This window comes from Callithrix jacchus, chromosome 7 (assembly GCF_049354715.1).
Source record: "Callithrix jacchus isolate 240 chromosome 7, calJac240_pri, whole genome shotgun sequence".
NCBI lineage: Eukaryota > Metazoa > Chordata > Mammalia > Primates > Cebidae > Callithrix > Callithrix jacchus.
In genome coordinates, this window is record NC_133508.1 from 70,068,063 (window position 1) to 70,088,988 (window position 20,926).

The following is a 20,926-nucleotide window of genomic DNA, read 5'->3' on the forward strand; positions in this document are numbered from 1 at the left end:
TAAGTAACTTTTCTTCCAGTAAGAAACTGCTTTGGCTGAGGAAATGGATTCTAAGAGTTCTCTTTTTCCAAGGGTCAGTCCTGCTTCTTGCTACACTTGGCTGATCATGGGTTAATCCTAACAGAAGCCTGGGGTCCCTACATTTTTGCCTGTCTGGCCTTTCCTTTTGGCAAGCGGAAGCTTTGTTCTTCGTCCCCATGCCAAGACTGAGGCAGGAGGAGCTGGTGTGTATGGTCCTCCAGTGAGAGGGTCTTGACCACTGTTGTATGTTCCAGGTTCTTGGCACAATTTTATCCTGAGTCATCCTGTCCCCGGCCTGCCCAGGGCTTTCTGCATGTTGGCCCTTAAGACTCACCTCCCACATAGACAGGCTCCTGAGTGTTCTGGAGCCCTCACTGTGGAAGCCAAGCTGAGCTCTGGGTGGAAGTGAGGTGGTGGTCCTATCTCCATTTGGGTGTCACCCTTTCCCCTGGGCTTGGTAGTACATTAGTGTCTCATGTCTTTAGTGAACAGTTTAGATGTTTATTCTCTGCCATTCTTGTCTCACGAATCTTAATATAGATTCAATCATGAAAGCAAGGCCAATGTGGGCCAGGAGAGAAAATGGCCCAGGTTATCCCTCCCTCCCTGTCTACCTGACTTCCTTTGGAGGAAGTACTCTTTCAGGGGGCTTCAGTGTTCCAGGCCTGACCCGTGAGCTCGTGAGCTTGCCAGGCATCCAGGCACCCTCCAGTAGATCTGTGTTGCTCAGATACCTGGTTTTGTACACCGTGAGCTTTGCTAGCACGAGTCTGCTCTTGGGAAGTAGAGTCACTGCAGAATGGGTGGACAGTTTCTTGGCCTGCCTGGCCACAGGTCAGACCCTGGTTATGGAAAACCAAACTAGCAAATGCTGCCCTGGGAGGGCGTTACATCGTGTGAGCTGCTAAAGGCAGGATCGTCTCTGCAGATGGCGCCTTCCTTGATGTCATCACCCTCCACCCCAATAGTGTAGTCAGGAACTCTGGGTCATATTGTTCTGGGGCCCCCAGTGGGGCAGCTCTCTGTTTTTGGGCTGCAGAAAAGCATTGAGTCACTTTCTGAAGGAGACTAACACCCTATGGGGACAGGGGTGCAGTTTTGAAGTAATGAAGGCAGTGATGTCTGGAGTGGGTGTGGGTGTCGCAGGTGAACTTGCCTCACTCAGGCTGTCCAGGGTCTTTGTACTCCAGAGTTCTGTCCTAGGCTTGCTTCTTCATTCACTGTTTTTCTTTCTGCCTTTCCTTGCCTTTCCTCTTCCCTTTCCTTTCCATTCTTGTCCTGCCCTGCCCTTTCTCTCTTTCTTTTCTTTTGCCTTCCTCCCTCCCTCCCTCCCTCCCTCCCTCCCTTCCTTCCTTCCTCTTTCTCTCTCTCTCTGTCTTCCATATAGATGCTAATGGCTTCCAGATCTGTCTCCTGCTCTTGCCTCTCCTCTTGGGAGCCCAGCTGCCTGCCAACCAGCTGTGCTTTGGTGACTCCTGGGCCTCTCAAAGCCCCTGTGTCTAACATCAGCCATCTTGGGCCTTTTGGCCTGCCCATTCAGCACATGCATTGATGTACACTCAGTGGTTCCCACCCAGGCTTCCCCTGCACGTGCCTGGGGAGACCTACCCATTCAGATGCATCCTAGACTCAGTTCTGCCAACACTTTCTCCCCTCTAAGAGCATTTCCAGTTGGGCTGAGGTTACCCAGCTGCCTGAGAGGTCTCTTTCTGAATGGAGTCAATAGCTAAAGTCTAAATCATTCAAAATAATCCCTTACCTCATTTTTTTTTTTTTTTGGAGAGACGGAAGTCTTGCTGTGTTGCCCAGGCTGATCTTGAACTCCTGGCCTCAAGCAATCCTCCCACCTCAGCTGCCCAAAGCTCCCCTTACCCATTTTGATCCCATCATCCATTTGGGCGTCCCTCAGCTCTCCCACCTGTTGATAGCAAACACCAGTATCAAGCCCCTGCCCCAATCTGCTACAAGGGGTTAGTGCTCCATGTGGTGGGAGCTCAGGGAAGGCTATGCAGGAGAGAAGGGATTTGAAATGGTCCTGGAGGCCTGGGATGGTAGACACCAGAACCTTTCCCCCACAGCCCTTGGCTATTTCTTCAGACTCCCGGCATCAGTGTTACTGCTAGCATGTCTTGAGCATCATTTTTGCCCTCACTCTGATTTTTGGCAAACCTGACCTTACCTCCAAATAAATGCATGTTTTTGGTGGGGGCAAAGGCACGTTCCTTCCTTCCTTTATTGTTGCTTCCCCCACCCCATGCTGCAGCTGAGTGGGTGCTTACCTCTGTGTGCTGCATCTCTCACCTGGTCTCTTTGGGAGTCTGCACCCCAGTAACCCCATTTTATGCTGCTTGGAGGAGACAGAGTTTGAGAGGTCCCAGTTCTCCAACCGAACCCAAGTTATGTTCCCCCACTTGTCAAAGCTGAGAGCTTCTTTGTTTTAAGAGCCACTTGGTTAAGTCAAGAGCATTAAAAGAGTAAAAAGCAGAATCCAATTAGGATTCTAAACACACTATAGTCGACTAGGGATTCACAATGACATTGATTTCTAATCAGAGTGCTGTTGGTGATTCTGTGTGTAAAGATCCTTCTTATCATGCCTGCCATTACATGATACTTACTTCTAAAGTCACATTTTTTTTTTTACATTTGCATTGTAGAAAAATATCCCATAATTCTGCCACCTAGAGCATGAGGGCCATGGGAAGGGGAATTAGGAAAACAGGAGTCACTCTCTAAGCTGGTCCTGGAGCAGCATTATGGATGTGTCTGAACCCAAGAGAGAGAGGAGCCACAGGCCAGGGCTGGCAGAGCTGTCATCACTAGAATCTCGAGTCACTGGGGCTTGGTGGTGGGTGACAAATGTGGCACAGAGGCAAAAAGAGTCTTCTCTTTCCACATAGAACACACTTGGCTTCAGGGGATTCATGGACCACAGAGAAGCTTCTGCATATTTATGGCACCAGGGACCACCAGGAGGTGGTGGTAAGGCACTTTGAAACCCTACAGTAGAGTTCACCCAGGGGGCCAGGGCAGGAGAGCATCCCTCTATGGACAGCACTTGAGAGGAAAGGGCTTGTTCATGACCACATATGATGTCCCCAACCCAACCATGTTCCTGAAGTTTCCCAGAAATCAATGGAGAGGTAAGGCCAGCTGGGCTGAGGCACCAGCCTCAGTAGTAGGGGCAGGAGCGTGCCCTAAACCTGGCTGGAGTGTCATGGAGAAAGGTCTCCAGGGACCTTTCTCGACCAACTAATTTCTTATGGAAATGGGACATTTGTGATTGATTTTAATTCCCTCCTGGGGACTGTGAAATTAAATGGATTAAATTTTTTCCACCAGGAGCCTCAGGGATTTAATGTCCAATTCTGAAACCTGAACAGGCCCTTTTGTTTTGCAGTTTGTGGACCAATCCCTGGCTTCATTTCATTTGGCTTTGCTTTCGCGTCCCCATTTTCTATTATTTTCTTTTTCTTGTGCTATTATGTACATCTCTTAGAGCTGGTCAAATTTTATTTTGGGATGGAATGGCCTGGTAAGTTAATAAATTATAGTAAACTGCCAAAAAAGGAATGTGTTTTGGATTCTTCTGGCATCTTCCTGGTTACACCGAAAGCATGGAGGAGAGAAGGAAGGGAAGTCACCGAGACACAGTGAGGCTGTCAGGGAGACAGGCCAAGGTCTCAAGCCCCTTGTGCTGGGCGGGTGTCTTCTTTCCATTGTTCCCTATGGTCCTTCGACATGGTGGTTCTTTGGGCATTTCCACAATCCCAGGAGTCATGGTCTCTTGGCCATACCCATGGTGTCTCAGTCTTCTGGTCCCTATGCATCTGAGACTTTGGCATGTCCCTCAGGATCCCTGTACTAGGAAACCAGAGGTGTCTGAAATCCAAATAACACAAGGATGATTACGGATGAAAACACAGGAAAGCATTCCCAACTGGTTGAATCTTACCTGACTCCTCTCATTTGCTTCCTGGTTCAAGAACAGAACTGATCACACTTTGTACTTGAAAAAGAGGAGACAGCTGCAGGTTCTTTACAGGGATTCTTTCCTTGCCTTCCTCCACCCGTTATCCTCCTGATGACATTCAAGAGACTGTAGCTCAAGGTGGAAGTTTCCGAATACACGATCACTCTTTTGTCCTTATTGAATGGGATGTAGGCAGCTTTGCATTTTAGGCCTTGATATCGTTAGGCTGTGTCTCCACTCGAATCTCATCCTGAATTATAGTTCCCATAATCCCCATGTGTGTGGAAGTGACCTGGTGGGAGGAATCTGAATTATGGGGGTGGTTACCTCTATGCTGATCTTGTGATAGTGAGTTCTCATGAGATCTGTTGGTTTTATAGGTGTTTTCTCCCCCTTCTTTGCTCTGCACTTTTTCTTCTGCCACTAAGTGAAGAAGGATGTGTTTGCTTCCTCTTCTGCCATGATTGTAAGTGTCCTGAAGCCTCCTTAGCCATGTGGAACTGTGTGAGTCAATTAAACCTCTTTCCTTTATAAATTATCTAGTCTCGGGCAGTTCATTATAGCAGCATGCAAACAGACTAATACAGCTCTGTTATCAAATTCTGATTGTGAATTGCTTTTGCTCAGAATCCACTGAGAACCTGTTTTTTCCTTCAGGGGTCAGATCTCAAGTATAGGTGTTACAAGTGGTTGGAATGCACTAATATTCTGCATGTCTTGGGACAAAGAGGAGATCTAGGAGGAAGTAAGCCATGGTCTCCCTGAGGAGCAAGCTCTGGTTCTTGCTTTTATGTTTTCATGTAACTTCTTTCTAGAAGTTACCCCAATACTGACCAGACCCACAGCGCTTACCTTCCTGGAAGACGAGACAGAGATCACAGGGACAGAGATGGACAGAGATGGACAGAGATCATTGTCCATGCTCTTGCTGTTAGCTGTAGTTTGACCACAAGTGCGGTAAGGCATACAGGTCAGTTATAAATGTCAGGATCCACTCAGGCTGGCCAGCAAATCCAGGCAGAAGCGAGAACTGTTATCTGAAGGGGTCCAACATAGCCAGGGAGCTGGCCAAGGCCAGTACAACTTAGAATGTAATACTAGGAAAAAGCCCTACCTGAGGGAGACGTCTCGTGGCTTGGGCTGGCCATCTGTTGGCCCATGTCAAGAAGTTGCTGGGGCTGGGTACGGTGGCTCCCACCTCTAATCTCAGCACTTTGGGAGGCTGAAGTGGATGGATTGCTAGAAGCCAGGAGTTGGAGACCAGCATGGGCAACATAGTGAGATCTCATCTCTACAAAATACATACATACATACATACATACATACAAACCTGGCTTTCTCCAAAGGATCCCACCTCCTTGCAGCTGTTTCAAATAGAGGCTGCTTATTTGCCTACAGCCCAAGTTCCTCCTGGTGGGAGGTAGGTTGCTGTTCTTTCTCCTTACTCCTTGCAGCTGCCTCCAGATCATAGCTTCGTTCCTCCCTATTCATTTGAGCAGTAGTTGAGAGCCAATAGCTATAAAGAGCCTAGGGGCCAGGCATGTTGCTAAGGACCTTGGATGGATGACATCATTTCAGCCTCAGCACAACTCAATGAAATAGTATTGTTGCTATCCCCATTTTACCACAGCATCACAGAGGCTCAGGTTAATAACTTGCCTTAGGAAGCCCACTTACTTAGGTAGTTTGACTCCAGGGCCTGCACTCTTGACCACCACTGTATCTACATGAGGGCTCTTGAAAGTCCCTGCTCCTTTGATGTGAAGGCCATTCACTGGTGTCATGCAGTATCCACTCCCTGTTTCTGTCAGCTCCCACCTCTTGAGCATTCTACTGCATTCACCAAAGCCTTACTCTGTGGAATGATGGGGTTTCTTTTCTTTTTTTTTTTTTTCAAGACAGGGTCTCACTGTGTTGCCCAGGCTGGACTCAATTTCCTAGGCTCAACTGATCCTCCTGCCTCAGCCTCCCAAGTAGCTGGAAGTACAGGTGTCTGCCACTGTGCCTGCCTTGGCAGTTTTCCTCTGCATCCCAACTCTTGCCATCACCCTGGGTGATGCAGACACCGACAGGAGAGCCATGTGGACAATCATCTTTGACTTCATGACCACTTCCACCTCTCCAGCTCAATCACATCCTTGGACCTAACACCTCTGATGTCATCGATCAATCGAATCCGGACACTAATCTCTCTCCTGAGTTCCAAATTTGCATAATTACTTGGCATCTCCTCTGGGACTCACCAGGTTCATACCTGATTCCTCTTAGGCCTGTCCTCCAGCCCTCCACTGCTTTATTTTCTATCCCATAAGCCATGAGCTATGATCTGGAGTATCATCTAGAGTATCATTGTCTGTCCGGTTGCTCAAGTCAGACATTTAGGAGTCACCCTTGAGTCTTCTCTCTCCCTTGTCTCTCTATATAGTGAATCACCATGTCATGTGGAATCAATCTTCAAAAGATGTTGTGAATGTACCAGTTTCTCTCCTTTTGCATCGCTACCACCTGCATCCTAGCTGCCATTGCTTCCATCTGGTCATCTTCAGCTGTCTTCTAGCTAGCATTCCTGCTTCTACTCTAGGTCCTTTTCAAGCCAAACACCCAAGGTGGCATGTTATTTTCTTACAATGTAAATCAAATCATGTCCCTCAGATTCCCTTTATGGGGGCATGATTTTGCCCTTGCTTTCTGTCACATACTCTTCCTCCTGCTTTACTGTACCTCAGCCACTTTGTCTTTTCCATTCCTCCACAAGACTGAGTACTTTCCAACTTTGCACATGTTGTTCCTGCTACTTGGAATGCTCTTCCCTGCATTCATCACCTGGCTAACTTCCACTCATCTTTTGGGTCTCAATTTAAGTCAAAAAGGCAGTCCTACTTCCTACCTCAACTAAATTATCTACTTCTCCCCACCCCTTCTTGTTTTTCTTTTTCAGTCTGTTACATGTCTATTTCTCAGTGCCTATGGTGAGCACTGCTGGTTGCCTTTCCTTTCCTGAGTGCTGCAGTTTTTGTTTTGGTAGCTAGCCCTTCTCATGAAGCCCATGTGCTTCCCCTCCTTGCCTACTCCCAGTTCCAGACTTGGGCATGCTATGTCCAAAGGTGATCCTGTTCTTCTTGGCCCATTCTCCATCTAGGAACACAATAAGTAAGCTAATCAGTGATGACATTCCTATGATGGCGGGGATTATTCAGGAATGGATGACCCAATTTGTGTCTATGAGATACAATAGCAAGTAGAGAGGCAGAGTTAGAAAAATCAGTTTTTCTCTCCTCACTACGTTGAGAGAAACTTGCCTGGAGCTGACATCACACACACAGAGCACATCTGGGGGAATCCTAGAGAAATGGAGCAGAGATACTGGCTAAGCTGATTCCACAGCCCACTCAGCCATCACTTTGTGGTGTGAGCCAATATGTGTTCTTGTGAAATTAATTTGGGCTGGGTTTCCTCTTCTTTGCAGCTGAGGGAAACACACCTAAGGACCCTTGGTCTCTAGTCCTGCTATTATTCTATCCATCACCTCCTTCCTGGCTTTCATATCTCTCTCTGCTCAGCTTAGGTGCTGTTAAGTCAGAATTTCAACCATTCTTACCAATACATTTGCATTTCTTACTGCTATCTTAGTCTCAATCATGAGATAATCCAATAATATATCCTCTATTTTTCCTGTGTTCATGCTATTGACTTTTACTGGAAGAAAAAAAATACTTAGAAAGATTGATACTGTAATAAACTCATGGTCAATTAGGTCCTAAACGATGTCCAACAATCATCCTATGAGGTTGTTCTTGGCAGTAATATGATGAGAAGACATCTTTAATCCAAACATCCAATAAGGGGATTGGGATGCAAATTACACAATGGAAAACCAAGCATCCATTTATAAATGGAAGAAAATACATATATATTAATACAACTGCATGTAAAAATGACCACAATAAACTATTAGCTGGGAAGAATAATATTTAAAAATAATATTAAAAAGTGTTAAATAGGCTAGGTTCAGTGGTTCACACCTATGATCCCAGCACTTTGAGAGGCTGAGGCAGACGGATCACTTGAGGTCAGAAGTTCGAGACAAGCACAGCCAACGTGGTGAAACCCCATCTCTACTAATGATGCAAAAACTAGTTGGGCATGATGGCAGGTCCCTGTAATCCCAGCTACTTGGGAGGCTGAGGCAGGAGAAATGCTTGAACCCAGGAGACTGAAGTTGTAGTGAGCCAAGATGGTGCCACTGCCCTCCAGCCTGGGCTTTCCCTTGTCCATTGAAAGGGTCCTGAAACCATTATACTCCAGAGTCAATGAGCACAAAAAGCACACACACAAAAGTGTTAACTAAAAGCAAGGATAAGAGTGGTCTAGACTCCTTATCAGTCTTCATTGCTCCCTCTTTTATAAATCCTGCCAGAGATATACAGACAGGGTAATGTGTCAAAAGTAATTTGAAATATTAATTTATACATTTTATATATTGTTAGGTTAATTTATTTTATTTGGTTTTCAATTTGGGGGAATTCTTTATTGTTTCATACTTATAGGTTTGGGGGGATTTTTTTTTTTTTCTGTTCTATGAAACAATTTGTACAAGGTAGGGATTATTTATTCTTTAAAGGTTTGGTGAAATTCCCATCTTGTGTAGGCCTGAATGGATATATGAAAAAATGCTCTACATCACTAATTATCAGAGAAATGCAAATTAGCAACTCAATGAGATGACGCCTCACACTCGTTAGGCTATTATCCAAAAGACAAAACAAAACGTGTTGGCAAGGATGTGGAGAAAATGGCATCTTTGCATTCTATTGGTGGGAATGTAAATTAGTACAGCCATTATGAAAAACATTATGGAGATTGTTTAAAAAATTAAAGATAGAATTACTATATGATTCAGCAGTCCCACTACTGGATATATATCCAAAGAAAATAAAGTCAGAAAATCAGAGATATATGTGCACCCTCATATTCATTGCAGCATTATTCACAATAACTAATATGGAATCAACCTGAGTGTCCATTAATGAATGAATGAATAAATGAAATGTGATATTTACACATTTCAATGGAATACTATTCAATCACCCAGAAAGTAGGAAATCCTGTCATTTGCAACAACATGGATGAACCTGGAGGACATTATGTTAAGTGAAATAAGCCAGGCACAGAAAGACAAATACTGTATGATCCCACTTATATGTACCAACCCCTGTTAGGACCTGGGCTGCACAGCAAGAGGTGAGAGAGTAAAGCTTCAGCTGTGTTTACAGCCACCCTCCATCACTCACATTACCTTCTGAGCTCTGCCTCCTGATCAGTGGCAGCATTAGATTTTCATAAGAGCACAAACACTATTGTGAACTGCTCATATGAGGAATCTAGGTTGGGCACTCCTTATGAGAATATAATGCCTGATGATCTGCCACTTCTCCCATCACCCCATCTAGTTGCAGGGAAACAAGCTTGGGGATTCCATTGATTCTATGTTATGGTGAGTTGCAGAATTATTTCATTATATATTACAATGTAATAATAATAGATATAAAGAGCACAATAAATATAATGTGCTTGAATCATCCCGAAACCATCCCCCACCCCTCACCCTGGTCTGTAGAAAAATTGTCTTCCATGAAACTGGTCCCTGGTGCCTAAAAGGCTGAGGACCGCTGATCTAAAAAACTGAATCTATAGAAGCAGAGAGTAGAATCTTGGTTACTAGGGGTTAGAGGTGGGAGGATTGGGGAGATGTTAGTAAAAGAATACAAAATTTTAGACAGACAAGAGGATAAGTTCAAGAGATCTGTTGTACAACGTGGTAAATATAGTTAATAACAATGTATTATTGAAAATTGCCAAGAGGATAGATTTTAATTGTTCTCACCACAAATAAATATGTGAGGTAATGTATATGTTAATTAGCTTGAGTTACCTACTCCACAATGTATACAAATTTGAAAACATCATATTATATACCACAAATATATACAATTTTTTGTCAATTAAAAATAAATAAGAATTCAGCAGAAAGACAAAACAATTCCAAAACATGACCAGAAAAAATCTCCAAAATACGTTTTTCAAAAATAGTGTAGTCCTGATATTTTCTTTCAACCTTTAATTCTGAAAAGTTCCTAACTCTTAATTTGGGGGATTGATAATATTATCTAAGATTCAATGGAAAGTCTTTCTTCCCCTTGCTTTCTATCACAGTAAGATGTTCCAGGACCATCTTGTACTTAACTTGCCCGGATGGAGACTCAACCCTTGATGGAATGGTATTTATAAACCAGGAGCTAAATGTTTAGTGCGCTCATTGACTCTGGAGTATAGTGGTTTCAGGACCCTTTCGATGGATGGAACTAGGAGAACTGTGTATTTTATACTTAATTAATTTGTGTTAATATTTCCAATGCAATTTAATATATGATTTTTATTAAATAATTTTATTGCATATTTATCTGTTTTCTAGATACCTTGGTGCTAATTAATCTTAACATATTATTTGCTTTATATAATATATATAACAGTTTTAAAATTATAATATTAATATTACTATTAACAATAAACTAAGTAATGTTTAAGATTTCTTTGCAGTCCCTCTTGTCCTTAGAATATCTATGTTATTAAGTCACAGTTCTGTGTTCAAAAGTGACTTAGCCGGGCATGGTGGCTCTTGCCTGTAATCCCAGCACTTTGGGAGGCTGAGGCGAGTGGATCACCTGAGGTCAGGAGTTTAAGACCAGCCTGGCCAACATGGTGAAACCCTATCTCTACTAAAAATACAAAAACTAGCCGAGTGTGGTAGTGGGTGCTTTTATCCCCAGCTACTCAGGAGGCCGAGGCAGGAGAGTTGCTTGAACCAGGGTGGTGGAGGTTGCAGTGAGCTGAGATTGTATACCATTGCATTCCAGCCTGGGCAACAAGAGCGAAAGTCCGTCTCAAAAAAAAAAGTGACTCAAAATTATTTTCTCTTTGTGTTTGTATTCAATTTAAGGATTTAAAAAAAAACCTTTTAATTTTTAAATATCTAAATATATAAATTCACTTGGCATTACAGTTTAAAACTCTATAAAAATATGCATTCAATGTTTTTGTTACCATTCCTTCCCTTTCATCTCATTCCCACCTACTGTCTGTAGGTGATGGCAGCTAATGCTTCCTACATTTTTTGGTAAGGGAAGCAAATATGCTCATAAAGTATTATTTGCCTTTCTTTATTTTAAAAAAAGACTTTTCACGCTGGAAAACTTTTCAACGTATACAAAAGTAGAGAGTGTAATGAATGCCCAGCCTCAATAATGAACAACTCATGGCTATTCTTGCTTTATGTATACTGTCCCACTCCCTCCAAAAATTACTTAGAAACAAATCCCACACATGATATCATTTCATTCATTAACATTTCAGTATATGTCTCCAAAAGATAATGAGACTTTTAATAATAAACACATCTACAACACCCTTATCATACCTAAGTTTAAAAACTATTGATTAACACACCAAAATATTCAGTTAGTGTTCCTACTTCAAATATTGTCTCAAAATTTTTAAGAACAGCTTGTTTGAATCTGGATTCAGATAATGTCACACATAGCAATTGGATTTAAGATGAGGTCATTTTCACTGAGGAATTTTCCAGAATCTGTATGCCATCGATTATATCCTTATGGTATCATTGAACTTGTTTCTCTGTCATCTGTATTTCCTGTAAACTTGTATTTAGATCCAGAGGTTTAATCAGATTCAAATTTAATTTTTTTGGCACGAATACTTCATAGGTGATGGTGTGTACTTCCATCAGAAGGTCTATAATATCTGCTTGCCTCACTTTTTGTGATATTAGCAGTCATTGATGATCATTGCCAGAATTTATTTTAATGAAGGATTCAAAATGGTGATAAATTCTGTTCTTCTTCATTTACTGGCTGCAATAGGTTTTTTTTCTTTTTTTAAAATTGTACTTTAGGTTCTGGGGTACATGTGCAGATCATGCAGGATTGTTGCATAGGTACACACATAGCAATGTAGTTTGCTGCTTCCATCCCCTGTCACCTACATCTGGCATTTCTCCCCATGTTATCCTTCCCCGACCTCTCCAGCCCCCTGCTGTCCCTCCCTTGGCCCCCCCAACAGACCCCAGTGTGTGATGCTCCCCTTCCTGTGTCCCTGTGTTTTCATTGTTCAACACTTGCCTATGAGTGTGAACATGCAGTGTTTGATTTTCTGTTCTTGTGTCGGTTTGCTGAGAATGATGATTTCCAGATTAATCCATGTCCCTACAAAGGACATGAACTCATCATTTTTTATGGCTGCATAGTATTCCATGGTGTATATGTGCCACATTTTCCTTGTCCAGTCTATCGTCGATGGGCATTTGGGTTGGTTCCAGGTCTTTGCTATTGTAAACAGTGCCACTATGAACATATGTGTGCATGTGTCTTTATAATAGAGTGATTTATAATCCTTTGGGTATATACCTAGTAATGAGCTTGTTGGGTCAAGTGGAATTTCTATTTGTAGGTCCTTGAGGAAGCACCACACTGTCTTCCACAATGGTTGAACTAGTTTACACTTCCAGCAACAATGTAAAAGTGTTCCCATTTCTCCACATCCTCTCTAGCATCTGTTGTCTCCAGATTTTTTAATGATTGCCATTCTAACTGCCGTGAGGTGGTATCTCAATGTGATTTCAATTTGCATTTCTCTAATGACCAGTGATGATGAGCATTTTTTCACGTTTTCTTGGCCTCATATATGTCTCCTTTTGAAAAGTGTGCATTCATATACTTTGCTCACTTTTGGATGGGTTTGTTTTTTTCTTGTAAATCTGTTTTAGTTCTTGGCAGATTCTGGATATTAGCCCTTCATCAGATGGGTAGATTGCAAAAGTTTTTTCCCATTCTGTTGGTTGCTGATTCACTCTAATGATTGTTTCTTTTGCTGTACAGAAGCTCTGGAGTTTAATTAGGTCCCATTTGTCTATTTTGGCTTTTGTTGCCAATGCTTTTGGTGTTTTAGTCATGAAGTCCTTGCCTATGCCTATGTCCTGAATGGTTTTGCCTAGGTTTTCTTCTAGGGTTTTTATGGTATTAGGTCTTATGTTTAAGTCTTTAATCTATCTGGAGTTAATTTTAGTGAAAGGTGTCAGGAAGGGGTCCAGTTTCTGCTTTCTGCACACTGTTAGCCAGTTTTCCCAACACCATTTATTTAACAGGGAATTCTTTCTTTATTGCTTTTTTTTTTCAGGTTTGTCAAAGATCACATGGTTGTAGCTGTGTGGCGTTGCCTCCAGTGCCTCTGTTCTGTTCCACTGCTCTGTATCTCTGTTTTGGTACCAGTACCATGCTGTTTGATTACTGTAGCCCTGTAGTATAGTTTGAAATCAGGTAGCATGATGCCTCCAGCTTTGTTCTTTTTGCTTAGGATGGTCTTGGCTATGCAGGCTCTCCTTTGGTTCCATATGAAGTTTAAGGGGGCTTTTTCCAGTTCTGTGAAGAAGGTCATTGGTAGCTTGATGGGGATAGTGTTGAATCTAAAATTACGTTGGGCAGTAGGGCCATTTTCACAGTATCGATTCTTCCTAACGATGAGCATGGAATGTTTCTCCATCTATTTGTGCCCTCTCTTATTTCTTTGAGTAGTGGTTTGTAGTTCTCTTTGAAGAAGTCCTTAACATCCTTCGTTAGTTGTATTCCTAGGTATTTTATTCTTTTTGTAGCAATTGTGAATGGGAGTTTGCTCATGATTTGGCTCTCTGTTAGTCTGTTATTGGTGTATAGAAATGCTTGTGATTTCTGCACATTGATTTTGTATTCTGAGACTTTGCTGAGGTTGTTTATCAGTTTAAGGAGATTTTGGGCTGAGATGATGGGGTCTTCTAGATATACAATCATGTCGCCTGCAAATAGAAACAATTTGACTTTCTCTTTTCCTAATTGAATACCCTTTATTATTTTTTTTCTTGCCTAATTGCTCTGGCTAGAACTTCCAATACTATATTGAATAGGAGTAGTGAGAGAGGGCATCCTTGTCTAGTGCTGGATTTCAAAGGGAATGCTTCCAATTTTTGCCCATTCAGTATGATATTTGCTGTAGGTTTGTTGTAAATAGCTTTTATTCTTTTGAGATATGTTCCTTCAATACCTAGATTATTGAGAGTTTTTAGCATAAAGCGTTGTTGAATTTTGTCAAAGGTCTTCTCTGCATCTATTGAGATAATCATGTGATTTTTGTCTTTGGTTCTGTTGATATGATGGATTACATTATAGACTTGAGTATGTTGAACCAATCTCGCATCCCTGGAATGAAGCCTACTTGATCGTGATGGATAAGCTTTTCGATGTGCTGTTGCAATCAGTTTGCCAGTATTTTATTGAAGATTTTTGCATCTATGTTCATCATGGATATTGGCCTGAAGTTTTCTTTTCTTGTTGAGTCTCTGCCGGGTTTTGGTATCAGGATGATGTTAGTCTCATAAAATGATCTGGGAAGGATTCCCTCTTTTTTGGATTGTTTGGAATAGTTTCAGAAGGAATGGTACCAGCTACTCTTTGCACGTCTGGTAGAATTCAGCTGTGAACCCTCTGGACCTGGATTTTTTTTGGTTGGTAGGCTATTAATTGCTGCCTCAACTTCAGCCCTTGTCATTGATCTATTCAAGGCTTCAATTTCTTCCTGGTTTAGGCTTGGGAGGGTGCAAGTGTCCAGGAATTTATCTATTTCTTCCAGGTTTACTGGTTTATGTGCATAGAGTTGTTTGTAATAATGTCTGATTGTAGCTTGTATTTCTGTGGAATCAGTGATGATATCCCCTTTATCATTTTTTATTGCATCTGTTCTTTTTTATTAATCTGGCTAGCAGTCTATTTTGTTGATCTTTTCAAAAAAACCAGCTCCTGGATTTACTGATTTTTTGAAGGGTTTTTTTGTGTCTCTATCTCCTTCAGTTCTGCTCCGATCTTAGTTATTTCTTGTCTTCTGCTAGCTTTTGAGTTTTTTTGATCTTGTTCCTCTAGCTCTTTCAATTTTGATGATAGGGTGTTGATTTTAGATCTTTCCTCACTTCTCTGGTGGTCATTTATTGCTATAAATTTCCCTCTAGACACTGCTTTAAATGTGTCCCAGAGATTCTGGTATGTTGTGTCTTCATTCTTGTTGGTTTCAAAGAACATCTTTATTTCTGCCTTCATTTCATTGTTTATCCAGTTGACATTCAGGAGCCAGTTGTTCAGTTTCCATGAAGCTATGCGGTTCTGAATTAATTTCTTAATTCTGAGTTCTAATTTGATTGCACTGTGGTCTGAGAGACTGTTTGTATGATTTCCATTCCTTTGCATTTGCTGAGGAGTGATTTACTTCCATTTATGTGGTCACTTTTAGAGTAGGTATGATGTGGTGCTGAGAAGAATGTATATTCTGTAGATTTGGGGTGGAGATTTCTGTAGATGTCTATTAGCTCCTCTTGGTCCAGATCTGAGTTCAAGTCCTGGATATCCTTGTTAATTTTCTGTCTCCTTGATCTGTCTAATATTGACAGTGGAGTATTAAAGTCTCCCACTATTATTGTGTGGTAGTCTAAGTCTCTTTGTAGGTCATTAATATCTTGCTTTATGTATCTGGGTGCTCCTGTATTGGGTGCGTATATATTTAGGATTGTTAGCTTTTCTTGTTGCATTGATCCTTTTACCATTGTGTAATGCCCTTCTTTGTCTCTTTTGATCTTTGTTGATTTAAAGTCCATTTTATCAGAGACTAGGATTGCAACTCCTGCTTTTTTTGCTCTCCATTTGCTTGATAAATCTTCCTCCATCCCTTTATTTTGAGCCTATATGTGTCCTTGCATGTGAGATGGGTTTCCTGAATACAACACACTGATGGATCTTGACTTTTTATCCAATTTGCCAGTCTGTGTCTTTTGATTGGGGCATTTAGCCCATTTACATTTAAGGATAACATTGTTATGTGTGAATTTGATCCTGCCATTTTGATGCTAGCTGGATATTTTGCCCATTAGTTGATGCATTTTTTTCATTGTGTCGGTGGTCATTACCATTTGATATGTTTCTGGAGTGGCTGGTGCTAGTTGTGCCTTTCCTTGTTTAGTGCTTTTTTCAGGAGCTCTTGTCAGGCCTGGTGGTGACAAAATCTCTCAGCAATTGTTTGTCCATAAAGGATTTTCTTTCTCCTTCACTTATGAAGCTTAGTTTGGCTGGAAAGGAAATTCTCGTTTGAAAATTCTTTTCTTTAAGAATGTTGAATATAGCCCCCACTCTCTTCTGGCTTGTAGGGTTTCTGTGGCAAGATCTGCTGTGAGTCTGATGGGCTTCCCTTTGTGGGTAACCCAACTCTCTGGCTGCCTTTAGCATTTTTTCCTTAATTCCCACCCTGGTGAATCTGATGATTATGTGCCTTGGGGTTGCTCTTCTTGAGGAATATCTTTGTGGTGTTCTTCATATTTCCTGGACTTGAATGGTGGCCTAGCTTGCTAGATTGGGGAAGTTCTCCTGGGTAATATCCTAAACAGTGTTTTCTAGCTTGGATTCATTCTCTCTGTCACATTCAGGTACACATATCAAACGTAGATTAGGTCTTTTCACATAATCCCATATTTCTTGGAGGCTTTGTTCATTTCTTTTCACTCTTTTTTCTCTATTCTTGCTTTCTCATTTTATTTCATTGAGTTGATCTTCAATCTCTGATATCCTTTCTTCTGCTTGGTCGATTTGGCTATTGAAACTTGTGTATGCTTCGTGAAGTTCTTATGCTGTGTTTTTCAACTCCATCAAGTTGTTTATATTCTTCTCTAAGTCGTTTATTCTAGTTAGTATCTCATCTAACCTTTTTTCTAGGTTCTTAGTTTCTTTACATTGGGTTAGCACATGTTATTTTAGCTCAGAGGAGTTTGTTATTACCCATCTTCTGAAGCCTGTTTCTGTCAATTCATCAGATTCATTCTCCATCCATCTTTGATCCTTAGCTGGTGAAGAGTTGTGATCCTTTGGAGGAGGAGAGGTGTTCTGGTTTTTGGTGTTTTCATCATTTTTGTGCTAGTTTCTTCCCATCTTAGTGGCTTTATCTACCTGTGGTGTTTGTAGTTGGTGAATTTCGGATGGGTTCTCTGAGTGGATGTCCTCCTTGTTGATGATGAAGTTATTTCTTTCTGTTTCTCAGTTTTCCTTCTAACAGTCAGGCCCCTCTGCTGCAGGACTGCTGGAGGTCCACTCCAGACCCTGCTTGCCTGGGGATTACCCATGGGGGGTGCAGAACAATAAGGGTTGCTGCCATTTTCTTTTTCTGTTATCTTCATCCCAGATGGGTACCTGCCAAATGTCAGCCTGAACTCTCCTTTATGAGTTGTCTCTGGATATATGGGGGTTGGCAAGCTGCTTGAGAAGACAGTCTGTCCCTTATAGGAGCTCAAGTGCTGTGCTGGGAGCTCTGTTGTTCTGTGCTGAGCTGCTGGGAAGATACCTTTAAGTCTGCTGCAGCTGAACTCATAACCAACTCTTTCCCAGGTGCTCTGTCCTAGGAAGGTCGGCTTTATTTATAAGTTCCTGTCATGCTGCTTCCTTATTTCATAGATGCCCTGTCCTGCACCAAGTAGCCTAGTCACAGTCTTTCAGCAGAGGTGTTGCTGAGCTGCTGCAGGCTCTGCCCAGCTGCTGTGTGAACTGTCTCAGTAGTGGTGGTTGCCCTTCCCCCCACTGAGCTGGACCATCCTGGGTCCAGCTGTGCTTGCTGGGAAACTCTCAATCCAGAGCATTTCAGATTGCTTGTTTTGTGGGGTGGTACCTGCTAAGCCAGATAGCCTGGCTCCCTGTCTCTGCCCCCTCCCTTTCAGTTTAATGGGCTGCTCTGTCTCCCAGGAGTTTTAGGGGCCAGTTGAAATGGCTGCCCAGATTTGTGTGAGTTTCTGTGCACCAACCCAGCACCAACTGAAACCCCTATGCTGAAAACTTGTGGCACTTTTCGGCCCGGGAATCTCCTTGTCTGTGGGCTGTGAAAATTTGTTTTGAAATGCGATGGGCACTCACCCTCTGTGTTGTTCTTGCTGGGAACTGCACTCCAGAGCTGTTCCTATTCAGCCATCTTGGATCCTCCCCCAGCTGCAATAGTTTTATAAAGAGACTCTTCCCCTTCTTAATTAGTAGTTACCCTGAAATACATTGCATGCAAAAAGCAGGATGAATGCTTGCTTTTCCCTCCTTTTACTTAGTGGTTATCAAAATAATAGCTGGTTTCTTAATATTTTTCATAAGTGACTGAGTTTTTAAAAAGGTTATTTATTTGTTATTTATGTTTATTTCAATACCTTTTGGGGTACGAGTGGTTTTTGTTACATAGATGAATTATATAGAGGTGAATTCTGACAGTGCACCAGTGTAAGTAGTGTATATTCTACCTAGTGTGTAGTTTTTATTTCTAGCCCCCCTCCCAGCCTCCCCTTTCTGAGTCTAGGAAGTTCATTATATCACTCTGTATGCCTTTGCATACTGATAGCTTAGCTCCCACTTACAAATTAGAACATACGGTTTCTGGTTTTTCCACTCCTGTGTTACTTTACTTAGAATAATGTCCTCCAGCTCCATCCCAGTTGCTGCAAAAGATATTACTTCATTGATTTTAATGACTGAGTAGTATTTCATGGTGAATGAATACCACATTTTCTTTATCCACTCATTAGCTGATTAACCATCCAACACTTAGGTTGGTTCCACATCTTTGCAATTGTGAACAGTGTTGCACTAAACATACATGCACAAGTGTCTTTTTCATATAATGACTTATTTTCCTTTGGGTAGATACCCAGTGGTGGGACTGCTGGATCAAATGGCAGATCTACTTCTAGCTTTTTAAAGAACCTCCACGCTCCTTTCCATAGAGGTTGTACTAATTTACATTCCCACCAGCAGCATCTAAGTGTTCTCATTTCCCCATATCCATGTCAACATCTATTGTTTTTTGACTTATCAACAATGGCCATTCTTGCAAGAGTAAGGTGGTAAGGTGGTATTTCACTGTTTTGTTTTGTTTTTTTGAGACAGAGTCTCACTCTGTCACCCATACTGGAGTGCAGTGGCATGATCTTGGCTCACTGCAACCTCCACTTCATGGGTTCAAGTGATTCGGCTGGCTCAGCCTCCTGATTAGCTGGGATTATAGGCACCCACCACCATACCTGGCTATTTTTTGTATTTTTTTTAGTAGAAATTGGGTTTCATCATGTTGGTCAGGCTGGTCTGAAACTCCTGACCTCAGGTGATCCACTTGCCATGGCCTCCCAAAGTGCTGGGATTGCAAGAATGAGCCACTGCTTCTGGTCTTATTGTGGTTTTAATTTGCATTTCCCTGATGAATAGTAATGTTGAACTTTTTTTCATATGTTTGTTGGCTATCTGAATATATTTTTTGAGAAATGTCTTTGCCCACTTTTAAATAGTATTTGTTTTAAAAGTGTTATTATGAACTCATAGATTCAAACACAGTTGCTATGTTTCCATCCATAGCCTTTATTATCATTATTATTTTGTTTTTCTAGATTTAGGGGTACAAGTGCAGTCATGTTACATGGGTATATTGTGTGGTGATAGAGTCTGGGCTTTTAGTGTGCTTATTGGTCAAATAGCATATATCATCAAATTCTCCTCTGTGAGCTGGACCAGCTGTGACAGTGCCAGTTTCTCCTACATTTTTGTCAACAGTGTGTTGTCTCGCTTTTGGATTTTCACTGATCTAATAGGTAAGGAATAATGGAGTGCAAGTGAGTGCTTTCTCGTATATTTCAAGGTTTTTGCATGTCTTTTCTTTCACAGTTTTTGAATGTTTGCTTATGGTACTTTTAGACTTATTTTTCTCAGTTTTTAAGAGTTCTTTACATATAAGGGATATTTGCATGAATGTTCCATGTATGTTTCAAAAGAAAGCATCTTCTCTAATATTGGGTTGCAGAATTTGACATGTTCCTATTCATAAAAATTTCCTCATGATTATTTTGGTTAAGTCTTCTCCAGCCTTCCTTTTGTTTCCTTGAGTTGTTATGGACGGAGAGTGGTGAGTTAAAACTGCTGTTACTGGTGTGCTCCAATTTCTCTTTGCACCTCCTAGTTTCTGCTTTATGCCGCATGCGCTTTCTTATTGGGTGCATAGTTATCGCTATCTGTGATATCTTCATTGTGAATCGTCTCCTTTAACAAGAAGGGAAAGAAATAAAACAGGACAAGGAAGGACACATTGTGAAGTGTCCTTCCTTGTCCTGTTTTATTCCTTCGGCCCTGAATTCTAACTTACTGGGGGAGACGATGGTGATGCCTGTTTTCTTGTTTGCATATGCCCGTTATTCCTTTGCTTTGCTTTAGATTTCATTACACGGTATTTGAGCCATTTTAAGTCACTTCGTTTAGGTATGCCTCTTGTGATAGCACAGAGTCAAGTTTTATTTTGTGAGATAATCTGAAAACCTTTACAGTTAACCCTAGTTATAGTTAATGATATAGTGGCTGTGTTTGTTTTCAGGTCTGTCATATTATTTTGGGTTGTATTTACTTCATGGATTTGTGATATTTACTGGTTCTTTCACAGTGTGTTTTTTTAAAAGTATTTAAAAATATGCACATTAATATTTGGAAAAATTTATATTTTTTTCTAGTAATTACTTTTATATTAATATATTTATATAATGTCCTTAGTCCTCTTTTTGCTACTTAGGTTCTCACTGTTTTATTGAGTGGTTCTCAACCAATGCATCTGTTGATCAATTACTTTCAACAGAGCTGGGTGGAGTGAATCAGTTTTGTTCTTCAGAAAACATTGGGCAATGTCATGGCACAACTGGGAGAGGTGTGCATCTATTGGGCAGAGGCCAGAGATGCTAGATATCCTATAATGCACAGGGCAGCCAGGCTCTATAACGAAAAAATCATCTGGCCCAAA